Source organism: Chiloscyllium punctatum, unplaced genomic scaffold (assembly GCF_047496795.1).
Source record: "Chiloscyllium punctatum isolate Juve2018m unplaced genomic scaffold, sChiPun1.3 scaffold_129, whole genome shotgun sequence".
Classification (NCBI taxonomy): domain Eukaryota; kingdom Metazoa; phylum Chordata; class Chondrichthyes; order Orectolobiformes; family Hemiscylliidae; genus Chiloscyllium; species Chiloscyllium punctatum.
Genome location: NW_027309863.1, coordinates 212,918 through 230,260, shown reverse-complemented (window position 1 = coordinate 230,260; position 17,343 = coordinate 212,918). Strand labels below are relative to the sequence as shown.

The following is a 17,343-nucleotide window of genomic DNA, read 5'->3' as shown; positions in this document are numbered from 1 at the left end:
TGAGATACAGGCTACTAGACTAGGTGGGATTAAGGCTCATGAGGAAGAGGTATTAGAAATCTTGCAGAGTGTGAAAATAGATAAAACCCATTTGGCCCAGTGAACTTATCCCAGGATCCTCTGGGAAGCCAAGGTAGAGATTGCCGAGCCTTGGCATTGATCTTTAAATCATCATTGTCTACAGGAATAGTGCCAGAAGACTGGAGGATAGCACATGTGGTTCCCCTGTTCAAGAAGGGGAGTAGAGACAAACCTGGTAATTATAGACTAGTGAGCCTTACATCAGTTGTTGGTAAAGTGTTGGAAAAGGTTATAAGAGATATGATCCAGAAAAGAATAATTTGATTAGGGATAGTCAGCACGGTTTTGTGAAGGGTAGGTCGTGCCTCACAAACCTTATTGAGTTCTTTGAGAAGGTGACCAAACAGATAGGTGAGAGTAAACCGGTTGATGTGGTGTATATGGATTTCAGCAACGCGTTCGATAAGGTTCCCCACAGTAGACTATTGTACAAAATGCGGAAGGGTGGGATTGTGGGAGATAAAGCAGTTTGGATCAGTAATTGGCTCGCTGAAAGCAGACAGTGGTGATTGATGGGAAACGTTCATCCTGGAGTCCAGTTGCCAGTAGTGTACCGCAAGGGTCGGCGTTGGGTCCACTGTTGTTCGTCATTTTCATAAACTACCTGGATGAGGGCGTAGAAGGATGGATTAGTAAATTTGCAGACAACACGAAGGTTGGTGGAGTTGTGGATAGTGACGAAGGATGTTGTACGTTACAGAGAGACTTAGATAAGCTGCAGAACTGGGCTGAGAGGTGGCAAATGGAGTTTAATGCGGACAAGTGTGAGGTGCTTCACTTTGGTCAGAGTAACTGGAATGCAAAGTACTGGGCTAATGGTATGATTCTTGGTAGTGTAGATGAGCAGAGAGATCTCAGTGTCCAGGTACACATTTCCTTGAAAGTTGCCACCAGGTTGACGGGGTTGTTTAGAAGGCATACAGGGTTTTAGCTTTTATTAACAGGGGGATCGAAATCCGGAACCATGATGTTATGCTACAGCTGTACAAAACTCTAGTGAGGCTGCACTTAGAGTATTGTGTACAGTTCTGTTCCCCACATTATAAGGAGGATGTGGAAGCTTTGAAAGGGTGCAGAGGAGATTTACTAGGATGTTGCCTGGTATGGTGGGAAGGTCTTACAAGGAAAGGCTGAGGGACTTGAGGCTGTTTTCGTTAGAGAAGAAGGTTGATACGTTACTTAATAGAGACATACAAGATAATCAGATGGTTAGATAGGGTGGACAGGGAGAGCCTTTTTCCAAGAATGGTGACGGCGAGCACGAGGAGATATAGCTTTAAATTGAGGGGTGATAGATATAGGACAGATGTCAGAGGTAATTTCTTTACTCAGAGAGTAGTCCGTGTATGGAATGCTTTGCCTGCAACGGTAGTAGATTCACCAACTTTAAGTACATTTAAGTCGTTATTGGACAAGCAAATGGACGTACATGGAATAGTGTTGGTTAAATGGGCTTCAGATTGGTATGACAGGTCGGCGCGACATTGAGGGCCGAAGAGCCTGTACTGTGTTTTAATGTTCTATGTTCTATGAGCAATATGCTGTAAGGATCGTTTCTGGGTCCACTGCTTTTCTTCATTTATGTAAATGTTTTCTATGTGAATATAGGAGGCATGGTCAGTGACTTTACATAGATACCAAAATTGGAGGTGCAGTGGACAGGGAAGAAGGTTACCTCAGATTACAATGGGACTTCAAACAAATGGGCTAAGGAGTGGCAGATGGAGTTTAATTCAGAAAAATGTGAGGTGCTCCATTTTGGAAAATCAAATCAGGGCAGGACTAATACACTTAATGGAAAGGTCCTGAGGAGCGTTGCTGAACAAAGATCTTGGAGTGCAGGTTCATAGTTCCTGAAAGTGGAGTCATAGATAGGCAGGGTAGTGAAGAAGGCGTTTAGTATCCTTGCCTTTACTGGTTAGTGGATTGAGTACACGAGTTGTGACGGCATTTTGTGGCTGTTCAGCACATTGATTCAGCCACTTCTGAAATTTTGCTTTCAGTCCTGGTTTCCCCGCTATCGGAATGATATTGTGAAACTTGAAAGGGTTCAGAAAAGATGTGCAAAGATGTTACTAGGGTTGAGGGTTTCAGCTATATAGGGATGGGCTGAATAGGCTGGGGCTGTTTTCCCTGGAGCATCGGATGCTGACAGATGACCTCAGTGGTTGATACAATTGTGAGGGACATGGATAGGGTGATCAACCAGGATCTTATTCACAGGTTAGGTGTGTCCAAATCTATGGGGCACAGGCTTAAGGAGTGAGGAAAACAATTTATAAGGGATCTGAGGGGCATTGTTTTCAAGCTGAACGTGCTATGTGTATGGAATGAGCTGCCAGAGAAAGTGTGGTGGCTGGAACAATTGCAACATTTAAAAGGCAACATTTAAAAGATTGGGTAAGTGATTAGGAAAGGTTTAGAAGGTTATGGGCCAAGTGTTGTCAAATGGGACGAGATTAATTTAGAATATCTGATCGGCATGGACAAGTTGGACCAAACGGTTGGTTTCTGTGCTGTACATCTCGATAACACTGAAACATTAAAATAAGATACGTTTCTCTATGTGGAGAGTTAGCAGAAGGTCGGATAATTCTCCTTGGAACTCAGAAAGTTAAGCAGTGATTTCAACTAGGAGCAGATTTCTTACAGGCAAATGGGAGGTGAGTTGGGACAGACTGGCACCATCTCCAGAGAGAGAGAGTACAGCCCCAATGGGCTGAATAGCCCCCAGTCCCTCTACTCTGTGATACTGCCCCCTTTCACTGAATGTTGAAGCTCATGCCAGTGCAGAGCCATAGAGATATACAGCATGAAAACAGCCCTTTTGGTCAAACTAGTCCATGCTGACCAGATATCCGAACTTAATCTCGTCCCATTTGCCAACACTTGGCACACATCCCACTACACCCTTCCAATACATACACCCATCGAGATGCCAAATGGTCTAGTTTTACCAACTTCCACCACTTCCCCTGACAGAAGATTCCATACACACACCACCTGCTGTGAAAAAAGTTGACCCTCTGATCCCTTTTATATATTTCCCCTCGCACATTGAACCTATGCCCGCTAGTTCTGGACACCCCCACCCCAGGGCAAGGACCTTGTCTATTTATCCTATCCATGCCCCTCATGATTTGATAAACCTCTATAAGGTCACCCTTCAGCCTCCAATACTCCTGGGAGGAGCGCACAACTCGTGTCACAATGGGGCCGGTGAGATTGATGGCAGCTTCAGACCAATAGGAGAGTTGATGTGATCCTCCAGACAATGGGAGTGAATGAGGGGTGGGTCCAGTGGGCCAACATGTGACCATAAACTGTGCAGGTGCACTGTCACTATGGTGCGGGTGTACTCCGTGAGTGTGAAGGGAATGAGAGAGACAGCAGAGATTGGGAGAGAAATTCAGTTTGTATGGACTGGGAATGTTGATAAACACACGGTTTTAGGTGGCTAGACCTGAATTAGAAATTCCTGGTAAATTAGAACCAAAAGAGCTGCGGATGCTGTAAATCTCACAATAACCAAAAGGTACTGGAAAAGCTCAGCAGGTCTGGCAGCATCTGAGAAGAGAAATCAGAATTAACATTTTGGATTCGCTGAGCCTTCCTCAGAGCCGATGTGACTGAAAAGAAATGTCGCTTTTTATGCAGAAGGTAGGGGTTAAGGAGTACATGATAGGTGGGGATAGAGTCCAAAGAAAGAGATGGGAGCAGTTGGACAACGGAGTGGATAACGAACTGGCTGGGGGAGGGTGAATAGCTGTTTATGAGGACTGTTAGTGGCGAACCATAGGTAGTGTGTAATGGCATGCTCTATGATAACAAGGACTGGTGTGTGGGTTAAGAGGCTAGGGCGCTAGGACATTGGAGAGTTCAGGGCCTAAAATTATTGAATTTGATAGAGGTGTTCAGGATGTCCAAGTAGAAAATGAGGTGTTGTTCTTCCAGCTTGTGTTAAAGTGTGGCGCTGGAAAAGCACAGCAGGTCAGGTAGCTGACCTTCAGCACTTGATCACCCTGAAGCTCTACTTTCCAGGGACTGTACACTTGTTCTGAGCCCTTCAGAGGGATTGAAGGGGATAGGGAGAGAACAGGAACAGGGTTGTGTTGTAATCTACAAAATAACGGTCACCCTCCCCCTCTCGGTGTCTCCCCTCTGTCTCCCATCCCCCATCATGCCTCCTCCCCACCGCAGGGAAAAGATCTTGTGTATTTTCCCTATCCATGCCCCTACTGATTTGATAAACCTCTATAAGGTCACCCATCAGCATCTGACGCTCCAGGGAAAACAGTGTATTCATCCGCTCCCTTTGGTTCAAATCCTCCAACCCTAGCAACATGCTTGTAATACTTTGCTGACCCCTTTCAAGTTTCACAATATTGTTTTGATAGGAAAGAGATCAGAATTGCATGCAATATTCCAAGCATGACCTAACCAAGGCCCTGTACAGCCGCAATATGACTTCCCACCTCCTATACTCAGTGCTCTGACCAATAAAGGAAAATATACTAAACACCTTCTTAACTATCCTATCTACCTGTGATTCTGCATTTCAAGGAGCTATGAACCTGTACTCCAAAGTCTCTTTCTCAGCAGCAATCCCGAGGACCTTATCATTAAGTGTATTCACCCTGCTAATATTTGCTTTTCCAAAATGCAGCACCTCACATTTATCTAAATTAAACTCCATCTGCCAGTCCTCAGCACATTCAACCATCTGATCAAGATCCCATTATAATCTGAGGTAATCCTGTTCACTGTCCACTACACCTCCAATTTTGGGGTCATCTTACGAACATTACTTCCTATATTCACATCCAAATCATTTATATAAATTATGAACATTTCAGGATCCAGCACCGATACATTGTGACATCCCACTGGTCACAGGTCTCCAATCTGAAAAGCAACCTTCCACCACCACCCTCTGTCTTCTCCCTTTGAACAAGTTTTGTATCCAAATGGCTAGTTGTCTCTGTATTCCATGAGATCTAACCTTGCTAACCAGTCTCCCATGGGGAACCTTGTTGAATGCCTTACTGAAGTCCATGTAGATTATTTCTACCGCTTTGCCGTCATCAATCCTCTTTGTTGTTACTTCAAAAAAATTGAATCAAGTTCATGAGACGTGATTTCTCACACACAAAGCCGTTATTAATATCCCGGACTTAACTCTGTACATTGGGGTCTGCGTCACCCAGTTATGGGTGTTAATATTCTGGATAAATTTCACATACACCAGCTTTGTGTTGGTGACTGTGTACTGAGTCTTGTTAATAACACCAACACAGATGAGTTCCTTTTGAAAGGCAGTCCCTATATCCCTAACCCCCTTCCAGTTGCTCTGTCTCCTCCATTCCCACCGTAGACAGTAAGTGGGAGGAGCTCATGGAGTTTCCATGTGAGTGAGATTGAGAAAATCTTCCCTTCTTTCCACTAGCCCACCAAGAAATGGCGGTAGTGTCCTTACCTCTGGACCAAGAGAATCGGGTTCAGAGTTTGGTAACAGCGGCTTTGAAGAGGCTGATTGGAAATCATGCCCAAGCCACCAGGCCATACTGTCTCCCAGCTGTCCCTGCCTGAGTCTCCAAACAGAACCATCCTGTCGTTTCTCTCCTGTCAGGCTCTCCCATTGCTCAGTTTGTCCAGTATTCCCTCCTGCTGCTGCACTGCTCCTGTCCCTCACTGACCTGTCCATCCCCAAGTGTCCTCCACATTCATTCATTGTTTACAATCCCATTGTTCCAGTCCTGCAGCCCCTCCCCCTCCACTCTATTGGGCACAGCTGCTGTCAATCACCCAGGCACCTGTGTGATCTGGAGCATGCTCTGTAGGAGGGGAGACCTGTGCACGGGCGCAGTGCTGGCCAATTGTTGGCGTATGTGCAGTATGGGTCAGTGCCAGCGAGGGAGGCTTTGGATGTGTGGGATTAATCTGTCATTGGCTGCTCCCTCCCTTCCTCCCTCTGAGAACAGGACCCAGGGGACTGGTCCCTGCCCTGGTATCGTGACAAGTGGTCGGCGTATCGGTGGGGGGAGCATTTTGCAGAAAGTTATCAGAACTCAGGTGAAGATTCAGGAATGTTATGGAAAGGAACAAAGGTAGGCCTGCAATTAAAGTTCTAATTTGGTTCATTTTAGTTCAACCAGATGTGATTTGTCCAGTGTGTGCAGGATGGTTCTTATCAGAGGGTTGGTGTGGAGGAAATAAATAAGAGGTTCCAGATTGGAAAAAAAAAATCAATGTTGGTCTGACTAGGAAACCTTGGGAGGTGGGGGGAGGATTCACCAACACCCAGGAGACTCCGAGTCAGATTCATTGATTTGATTAGATTAGACTTCCTGCAGTGTGGAAACATGCCCTTCGGCCCAGCCAGTCCACACCGACCCTCGGAAGTGTAGCCCACCCAGACCCATTTCCCTCTTACTAATGCACATAACACTATGGGCAATTTAGCCTAGCCGATTCACCTGACCAATGCATCTTTGGATTGTGGGAGAAAACCGGCGCACCCGGAGAAAACCCACGCAGACACGGAGAGAACATGCAAATTCCACACGGACGCTGTGGGGCAGCAGTGCCATCGTGCCACACCTTTGTTTTGGTCCTTAGTCTGCAGGCAGGAGCTAAGAAGCTGAATTCAACGAGAGGAGAGAGCATTAGAACTGGGTGTGGAGGAAAGGGGTGAGGAGATTGGTTTGGATTTCAGTTCACAGAAGGGAGAAATTGTGAGACTGAGAATTAAAGCTTTGGGGGAACAAAGAAACTACAATTTAATACTATAATTGTCTTATGAATTTCCATCCTGTGTTAATGGTGGTGACTTGTTTTCTCTGTTGTAGGGTACTGAAAGGACAGATTTGTGAATGAGAAATTCAGATTGAACTTCATGTTCAGTTTTGACAGTTACTTAATCCGTGCCGATCTGAATATCATTGGCCTTTTCATGTGGAAAGAAAGGTGTGTATTCTGTCCGTGGGCGAATATTTCAAGTGTCAATGTGACTGGAAAAATTACTGAGACACAGCCAAGTCCATGTCAGCGTGGTGAATGTGGAGAGAGCTTTCATTTGTTTTTAAAAGTCTGAAAATACATGTCACATTTCCCAGGAATAATGAAGTTACAGATTTGTTTTGTATGAGGACAAGTTTTTAATTAACCATGCAACCAGAAAGACAGAAGGATACCTGCACCATGGAAAATACAATGAAAACGGGATTGTTGTAATGGGGTTAATTTTCGATCATGGCTTGTAATCCGTTGGCGATATCACGTCTGTTCCAGCGCCGTGGGGAGACACTGGAAATGTGATGAATGCAGTGAAGATTTCGGTTATTCAACTGGATAAGGTGCAGAAGAAATGGGCTCAGGGGTCTGAGTTAGAGGGAGAGGTTGGACAAGCGAGGATTCTTTTTTGTTTAGAGCAGAGGAAACAGAGGGGAGATCTATTTCTGGCAGTGTATAATATTGTGACAGGCTTGGGTAAGGTGAATGCACTCAGTCTTTTTCCCAGGAAATCAAGGAGTAGAGGGCATCAGTTTAAGGTGAGAGGAGAAATTATGAAAGGGAACCTGAGGGGCAACTGTTTTACATAGAAGGTGGTATGTATATGGACTGAGCTGCCAGTGGAAGTGGTTGAGGTGGGTACATTAACAACATGTAAAAGACATTTGGACAAATACATGGATAGCAAAGGGTCAGATGCAGATGGGCCAAGTGCAGGGAAATGGGTTCGCGTGGATGGACATATTGGCCGGCATGGGCCAGATTGGGCCAAAGGGCCTGTCTCTGCTGTAGGACTCTGACTCCAAATATATTTTCTATTTCTCCCGCCACCTCTGGTAGTACCCTGGGATGTATTCCATCCTGGCAAAGAGACATGTCTACCTTTAGCTCCATTAGCTTGCCCAGCTCTAACACTTTCGTGATAATGGTTGTTCCTTGGTCTTCACCTTCCTCAGTCTCCTTATCAATTACTGGCATGTTCTTCGTATCCTCCACTGTGAAGACTGACTGCTGTGTACTCATATTCCTGAACCCTGCTGGATAGGAATAACTGGGCACAGAACTCTGAGAGGTCTTGTTTGAGTCTTTATTGATGAGACATGGCAGTTACATGGATAGTGTACATGCAGAACACCTCCAGGCAGCATCAGGTAACTCCCCGCCTGTCCGATGTGCCGCTCCCATTCTTATACCTTTGTGGTTTGTGTTTTGAATGGACGCTGTCTCTCAATATTATCTCCATGGCAATGGCAGTTAAAAAAGTCGAGTTCAGCTCAGCACTTTGTGGTTAAACCACATACCCCTCCCTCACGGCCCTGTGGCTCAGTCAGGTATCTGACAGGCACTTCAGTTTCCGTGGGGCTGTCTGTCAGGATTCTGATGTGGAAGAACTGGTGTTGGAGTGGGGTGGGCAAAGTTAAAAGCCACATATCACCAAGTTATAGTCCAACAGGTTTATTTGGAAGTACAAGCTTTTGGAGTGTGCTGAGATTTTGCACTTGATCAGGATTATCTCTATGGTAACAGTTAAGTGCTTCAACAATTACAGAGGCCATATGTTCCCCAAATAATAGGTTCCCTTCTAGCAGTGTAAACTGCTATTCCAGCCCTGGGGATAGCTACTCATCACTTTTCTCCCCCAATCCCATCCAGCTTTCTGTTGATCTTTAAAGTTTTTCTAATCTCCTAGTTTCTTCTTGGTCTTTGCCAATTTGAATGCTTTCTATTTCAGTTTGATAGACTCCCTTATTTCCTTATCCACCCACGGCAGATTATTCCATTTCCTACAGTCCTCCCTTTTCACTGATATATAATTTTGCTGAGCAGTTTGAAAGATTATTTGATATTCCCGCACTGTCCGTCAACTGTCCCACCCTAAAGTCTTTGCTTCCAGTCTACATTAGCCAACTCCTGCCTCATCCTATTGTAGTCTCCTTTGTTTAAACACAGGATCTTGGGATTGGATTTAATCTTCCCGCTTTCCAACTGTATTCTAAATTCAACCAGATTTATCACAAGTCTTTTATCAGATTACGAGGTGAGGTGATGTTACCTGGATGTTTTGGTTTTCATTGTCAGAGACCTTGGCTTTGTAATAAAGTACAGGATAGATGTTCAAAACAGAGTATTCTGGACGGTGTGAATGTACTGAACAGTCTAAAACCATAAATCACTGTCTCCCCTCAGTTTACATGATCTGGAGATGCCGGTGTTGGACTGGGGTGTACAAAGTTAAAAATCTCACAACACCAGGTTATAGTCCCTCAGGTTTAATTGGAAGCACACTGGATTTCGGAGCGTTGCTCCTTCATCATGATCCAATTAAATAAGTTGGACTATAACCGGTCTAACTCACCTCAGTTTAAAATTGAAAAATCATTTTCTCCCACATGCTTCCTTACTTTCGAAGTTTGAAACGCTAATCCACCTGACTATCCTGCTTTTTCCAAAAATCTCCTTTGGTGAAGGTGGTGAGTTTTGGATTCAGCTTTTCCGTTATTACCGCAAGAAGATAAGCACTGGGCACAGGAGAGGCAATGCAGCTCCACCATTTAATACCATGCTGATTGAGCTCACCTCGGTCTCAGCTGGATTTTCCTGCCTGCTCTCTCTTACCCTTCAATTCATTGCAAATTCAACATCTGTATTTCTTCAGTAAATTTGCTCATTGTCCTAGCATCTACCGCATTTTGAATAGGGAATTCCACAGATACACAGCACATTGAGATAGGTACATTCTTCTATATGAGAATGGAATAGGAGCCCTACCGTGCAGAAATAGGGTAATCGTCCATGGAGTCCACACCAACCCTATCATGAGCATCCCATTCACACTCACCCATTGCCTGTATTTCCCATGGTTAATGGCTTAACCTGCACAGGTATGGGCACTGGGAATTTCGCATAGCCAATCCACTTTACCTGCACATCTTTGGACTGTGGGATGAAACTCGAGCACCCAGAGGAAACCCGCAGTGACGCAGGGAGCACGTGTAAACTCCACACAGTTGCCTAAGGCTGTAACCAAATCCAGGTCTCTGACGCTGTGAGTCAGCAATGCTAACCATTGAGTCACCTCTGCTTAAAATCTCCTGCTCCTATTATTCTCGCCACACCCCAGTTGGCTGAATCTATATTCCTTACATCAGAAAATCAGGTTGTGGAAGCAGATGTTTCAATAAAACCCAGTGACAATCCAAATGTTACGTGTGTCTGAATGGGGATCAGATACACAACACCCTCCAGTCTACACTTTTCGTTGACTTTCCAGAGACAGGGCTCCAATGGCGTCATGGGGACTACAACTCCCACAATCCCTGAGGCAGGGACCACACGTGTGTGGGGAAACACGGCACTGTACATGTACAAAATGTGGGCGGGTTTTGGAGCATGTGCTTTGGGTAAATATGCTTTGCGGAAAGTTTTTCACACTGTGATTGGCTGGAGGAGGAACGTATTTACTCATAGTATTGATCTGGTGGGGGAGGGGGTCAAAGTATCACTACATCCATGTAGGACCACTCTCCATCCCCAATTCATTGTAATGGTCGGAATCAACTAATGGGGAACGAAGAAGGATCTGATCCATTCTCCCAGATTGAAGGTTCCTCTTCTGTCCAGGATCTGCCACCTCCCTTTCTTTCCTTTTGTTTCATTCTGCTGTTACATTATTCACTTGCAGCAACTGAAGGGAAAGGAAGTGAACCCAGAAAGGGTGCAGAGTCTAACCAGGGACGGGAAGTGGTGGCATGGATCTGTTTATCAGTTACTCCATGAGAATGGGGAGGGTGTACATTAGGGGGTAGCAGAGTCAGAATGGTGGGAGAGAGTAAGTGGGCTGGAGGGTTACAGCTTTGAGGGAAGAAAGGGAAAAAGAGTAAGTAGAATTGTCTGCTCTGAATTTCTAACATGTACATATTCCTTTATACAGGGTGCTAGATGGTGAAGATTTGCAGACTGAAATCTCAAAGTCATGTGCAGATCATGATTAAGTTAACCAGCATTTGAAGAAGCAAAGACAGAGAATCACTCAGCCAAAATCCTGCAACACTCTCATCGCAGCATTTTCGATCTCTCTGCACCAAACGGACTGTGAATTGTACAAGACAGCAGCTCCCTACCATCTTCTCAAGGGTAACTAGAGATGGGGAATAAATGCTGGCTGAGCCAGTGATGCCCATATCCTGGAAATGGTTTCTATCTCTAGTTGCTGAACCCCAGTTGATGTTCCTGCAGGATGATGAGGGACGCTGAGTGCATCCTCCAGGAGGTAGCACCATCACATTACCCCTGCCTACAACCACACAGTAACACAGCAACATCACTGGAACAAAAGGCAGTGAAGCCAAAGGAGGACTTAGATATAGTTCTTCAAGGTAAAGTCATGAAAAGGGATTGGAACACAGCAGGAGACTGAGCTGGATGGTCAGCTGTTTCCCATTGAATGGTGGAGCAGGATTGAAAGGCTGAATGGTCTCCTCCTGCTGCTATCCCCCAGGTCTGTATATAGTCATGGAGCCTGGGCAGGAAGGAGTTCGCAGGGATTCTCCAGGAGATTGCACTTCCACAAGTTTTCAGTGAGGGATGGTTTGATGGATTTTATTTAACATTTATCTTTAACAAAAGGTTTGTAAATTTTGGTTTTAAAATGTTGTAAAAGTTATTTTGCACAGCAAATAAAATTAAAGAAAATAACGTAAACTGTCTGAATATAACAGTTTTAAAACTTTCAACCCTTGTAAAACAAAATCCTGTCTATTCCTGGACACAATCACTTTCCAGCTACTCAAACTCCAGGGAAATATTCCCTCCCTGTCTGAACCTTTGGTTTGATTTAACTGCTTTTCAGTTCTCGTTCTGTTAGCTGTGAAGCATTCTTTTTCCCCATTTCTCCGACCCAGAAATGTGAGCACAGCAATCTACCCACCATCAAAATCATCAGTACGCCATTTTGCTTTTGGTTAACATATAATCACCAGCAGTGCAAATGTGAGGACTGCAGATGCTGGAAACAAGAGCCTAGATTAGAGGGATGCTGGAAAAGGCCTTTTGCTGAAATGTTGATTTTCCGGCTCCTCAGATCCTGCCTGACCTGCTGTGCTTTTCCAACACCACTCTAATCTAGACATATAATCACCAGCAGTCAACCATTTGTGTAAGCAATTGAATATTTCCAAACAAAGCCCATTTCGGGCCAAGCAAACCATTACAAGTGTCAGAATGAGAAGGGACTAAATCAAAGTAGAGTTGTGGGGAGGGGGCAGCGATGGAGATAAAGCACTATATCCCCTGCGGTGCCCACTTCTATCTAAAGGCATCGAGAGCATTGATCCACACCACATGCTCCTTTTCCAAGGACACCCTTCTGTGTAGCATTTATCCTCAATCATAGAATAGAATCCCTACAGTGTGGAAGGAGAGCATTGGCCCATCAAACCCCACCGACCATCCGAAGAACATCACGCCCAGAGCACTCCATCACTGTAACACTGCATTTCCCATGGCTGATCCACCTAGTCTGTACAATTCTGGATCCTGTGGACAATTTAGCATGACTGATCCACCTAACCTGCACATCTTTGGACTGTGGGAGGAAACCAGAACACCTGGAGGGGACCCACACTATCATGGAGAGAATGTGGGAACTCCACACAGGCCGTTGGACAAGGCTGGACTCCAACTTTGTACCTGATGCTGTGAAGCAGCTGTGCTACAATCACAATTTAAATCAAAACAGATGATCCCTGCTCATTGTCACATTGCTGTTTGTGGGGACTTACTGCCCAGAGAGACATCCTGAGGTTCAGAAAGTGGCAATGTAAGTTCAGTCACCTCCAGCCCAGTTAATGTGGTTAACAACAACATCAATACTCCAACAGTGTCATCATATACAAGGTCCACTTCTGACTCTGATGGACAGTAACATCAGAATCAGAGTCCTGCAGTCCACATGGAGCAGGGGGATGACCACTTCCCTGTGAGCACTCACTGGGCTCTCAATCGTGTTGAAGACGCAGCAAATCTCTTGTCACACAGAGGGGTGAACAGCTCCTACCCAGTGTGAACACGCTGGAGTCTCAGGGGGTGGGATGAATAACTGAATCCCTTCTCTTCACTGAGCATCTGAATGAGATCTGCCTCAGTAGATTGTGAGGTCGAGTAAATCCCTTCTCATACGTGGGGCAGGTGAAATGCCTCTCTGCAGTGTGACTGTGTCGGTGAGTGTCCCACTGTTCGGGTGAAGTGAATTCCTTATTCTGATTGAGCCCGTCCTCCTATTTCTCTCAATTATCATTGACAATCTCACACCAGAACTTGTTCCAGAGAGTGTTCCAGAACAGGCAGAATGGTCAGCTGCGGCTGGTCACCTGACTTTTCACTGGTCCTGAAAGGTTCACTCTCCACAAATGCTGCCAGATCTGCTGAATTTTTCCAGCAATTTCTTTTATTTTTTTCAGTTTTTCCCAGCATGTGCAGATGTTTAGTTTTCCAATTCTCATCTTGTCTGTTGCAGAGGAGTTTATTGATGAAATTAGAGGGTTTTGAAAATTGTACGTTATGTCACACATCAGCTATGATCATCATGAATGGCAGAGCAAAGTCGAGGGGCTGAATGGCCTCCTCCTGTTCCAAGGAAAGTTTTCCATTGTCAGCTTGTGGTAACATTTCCCGTCACTGCTCAATTCACCTCCATATCGAACACACTGTTACTGACTGAACAAACCTCCTGTGTTTGAAATTAACTTACTAATGTTCAGTGACTCCCTCTCCTGCCACCCGGGTTTAACTCTCATCATGGAATACTGTCGTGTATTACTGCAGGAATGCCCACAAAGACTAATCCTGGAGTCTGTATCCCCTAGGATCCACAATCACCTTTTATTGACTTCTTCCTATTTCATTCTGGCTATTGAACTCTTGGTTTCAATCCAATATCCTGTCATGCTCTTCAACATGTCCACATGGGTGGACTAGAGGTAGCTGGGATTTAATGAAGGGAAGTGGGGATTAGGCGGAAGCATGAGGAGCGGTGACAGCAAAGACAGTTCTCATTGTAACAGCAGAGTTTCTCCATGACCTAGTGAGTGGTGAGGCAGCTGAGTTTGTGGGCGGAGACAGTTTCAATCAGGGATTTGGTAAGATACTCAGACATTGACCTGTCCAACTGATTGTTAACTCAGACAGATAGAAAGAAAGATGCACATTTAGATATCACCTTTGATGATCTGGGGCAATGAAACATGCTTCCAACCCAAAGATTTCAACCTCAAAACTCTGAAAACACAGACACAATGCTTTCTGTTTGTACCAGGCTGTCTCTGAGACTCCTCTTTTCTTGTGAAAAGCGTTTCGACCTGTTCAGCCTTTCCTGGTGATTATAATCGCTATGTTCCTGTGAGATTTGTGACTGAACCTTTATTTTCCTCTTCCTTGTGAGTGATGAAAGTAGCAGAAACAGTTCCTGACCTGTGAGGGGTTTTGATTGGAGTATTTATATTTACAAATCCATTCCCACCCTCACATACAGTGTGAAATTGATGTAAAACTGAAGGAAATGAGTGAGTGAGCACCCACAGAATCATAAAGGAATCATATGTATCTGAGTTGAATGAACAACAATCAAAACTAGTTAGAATCACAGAATCCCGTGGGTGCAGAAAGAGTTTATTCTGCCCATCGAGTCTGCAATGACCTGCTCACCCACCCTACCCGCATAACCCCACATTAACCATGGCTAGCCCAACCCACCTAAATTGCACACTGCGACCATGTTAGCATGGCCAATCCAGTGACGTTACACATCTGTGGGAAGGTCACAAATTACATACAAATGCTGAGAATTGTGGAAGATGGCTCACAAATACTAGACTCTGACACAAATGCTCTGCTTTTCAAAATAAAATCTGGGGGACACTGCAACCGGAAAAAGTTCTGATTTTCTTAGGAGGAAGAGAATTCAAAACTCACGCCACTGACCCAGGGGGCGCAGTGAAAGTTACAGAGGTCTCGGAACCATCAGAAATGTAAGAGGTTGTGAGCAAGGTGGGGGTGAGACAAGGACACAAAGACAGTCTGTCACACGGGGGAAGGCAGGAGAGGTTCAACAGCAGAAATGGTCGTCCCTCAAGGCCATGGAGAATGGAGTTAGAGCTGGGAAAGAAACAAGGAAATAAGGTGTGCAGCTGCCAAAGGAATATGTTAAAAAACAGATTATAAAAGCATAGAGGGCAGAGTTCAGTCTGAAATCTTTGCTCTCAATGATGAGTAAAAAAGCTGTAACGCCTGGGGAGTTGTATTTCAGCCAACACTTACCCAGGATTGGCCAAGTGTGCTGTCATTTTCTGATAATTTTTTTTTCTGGCATTTGTAGTTCAAGTCTGATGACGCTAGTAACTTTTCAATTTGGACTGGAGTTTAAATTTCTGGAGAAATGTCAAATAAATCACATTGATCACATTCTGCACATCTTAGTCCATTACCCTGCATGTTCCAGTATTTCAGTGACATCCATGTCCTGCCGGTGGGACAGGACATACAGGGATGGTGACGATGGTGTCTAGGACATTGTAAGCTATGATTCTGTGCGTATGACTGTGTCGGCTTGTTGCTTGACTTGTCTGCGTTCCAGCTCACCCAAGAAGATGTTGGCAGGGTGAGACAGTACAGTTGGAGATCCTCTGCTCGCCAATTCCTTTCCTTTTTGTTTTTTTAGAATTTCATTCTCTCTCACTCTCCCCTTTGCAGACTCTGACAATCATGACAAATTTTTTTTAAAAAAACATGTCTCTATTAGAAAACCAATCGAGGAAAATATATTATTCTTGCATCAACTGCATTTTTAAACAAAATCCATTGTGTTCAATAAACACTGTCTCATTTTTTCCTTCAATTCTATCAAGTGAGCTATTATATTTTGTCCCTCAGTTTACCGATCTTAATAAATATCCAATCAATTTCAGAGCAACATGCTGACAAAGTATTGAAACAATTTATCTGTTTAGGTTTTAGCATTAGTTATAACGTCATTACAATTACAACAATTGCAGAATAATTGGTCTGGGTAACAAGTATACTGAGGTTTACAATTTAATTTATTGATTGTTTGAAAATTGGTACAATATATCCTTTTTTCAGGATTCTAGCAGTAATTGTTAAGGCATTTGTACGACAATAATTATAGTATGCTTTAGTTTAGTTTTGCTAACAACGACAGTGATGTTTATATTTGAATTTAATCCAATCTTCCATAGTACCTATATAGTAATATAAAACTCCATTTTATTTCCAATCAACACACCTACAAAAGAATCCATTATTTCTGATGCAATGCGCACTGTTCAAAATATGACTTTTGCTCATTTGAATGATCTGTGTAATCCCAGCCTTATAAATTTAGAAAATCTTATTTACTTTTCCCTGCAACAATTCCTGTTCATTTTTTGCAGATAGCACAGTCAAATAGCAAGATGAAATTTATCATTATTCTTAAGTATGCCAGTAGAATTTTGAAAATCTCTATGTTGCTAATATATAATAATTGTTCATTTCAATCCATAGAATATAGAACAGTACAGCACAGCCCTTTAGCCACGATGTAGTTCAGACCTTTTATCATACTCTAAGATCAAACTAACCAACATGCCCTTCATTTACTATCATCCATGTGCCTATCCAAGAGTCGCTTAGATGTCCCTGATGAATCTGAACGTACTACCACCACTGGCAGTGCATTCCACACACTCACCACTATCTATAAAGAAACTATCTCTGACATCTCCCCACAACTTCCCCCATTCATCCTAAAATTATGCCACTTTGTGGGCAAACGTCTTTCATTATCCACTCTATCTATGCCTCTCATCATCTTACACAAAGCTATCAAGTAAACTATCATCCTCTTTCATTGCAATGACCAAAGCCCCAGCTCTGTCAATCTTTATTCATGAGACATGCCTTCCAGTCCAGGCAACATCTTGATAAATATCATCTGCACCTTCTCTAAAGCTTCCGCATCCTATGTCTTATGAGGTGATCAGAACAGAACACAATATTCCAAGTGTAGTCTCATCAGGGATCCACGGAGCTGCAGCATAACCTCGTGGCTATTAAACTCAATCTCGCCACTAATGAATGCCAACACCCTATGCACCGTCATAATAACCCTATCACCTTGGATGTCAGCTATGAGGGATGTATGGACGTGCACCCCACGATCCCTCTGTTCCTCCACATTGTCAAAGATCCTGCAAA

At 44.1% G+C, this 17,343-nt stretch overlaps 1 long non-coding RNA gene across 4 annotated transcripts in view; it reads left to right on the top strand.

Annotated features, from left to right (window-relative positions):
- The window catches only part of LOC140471622 (uncharacterized), a 32,151-nt gene extending 20,358 nt beyond the window's left edge, over nucleotides 1–11,793 (top strand). For 3 of the 4 annotated variants that reach the window (XR_011957110.1, XR_011957111.1, XR_011957112.1), the window contains one exon: nucleotides 11,024–11,793. This is a non-coding gene — a long non-coding RNA (uncharacterized lncRNA). Of the gene's footprint in view, nucleotides 1–6,929; nucleotides 6,944–11,023 lie in introns of those variants that run through there. The other variant, XR_011957113.1, reaches the window with a different exon arrangement.
- The last annotated feature ends 5,550 nt before the right edge of the window (nucleotides 11,794–17,343 follow it).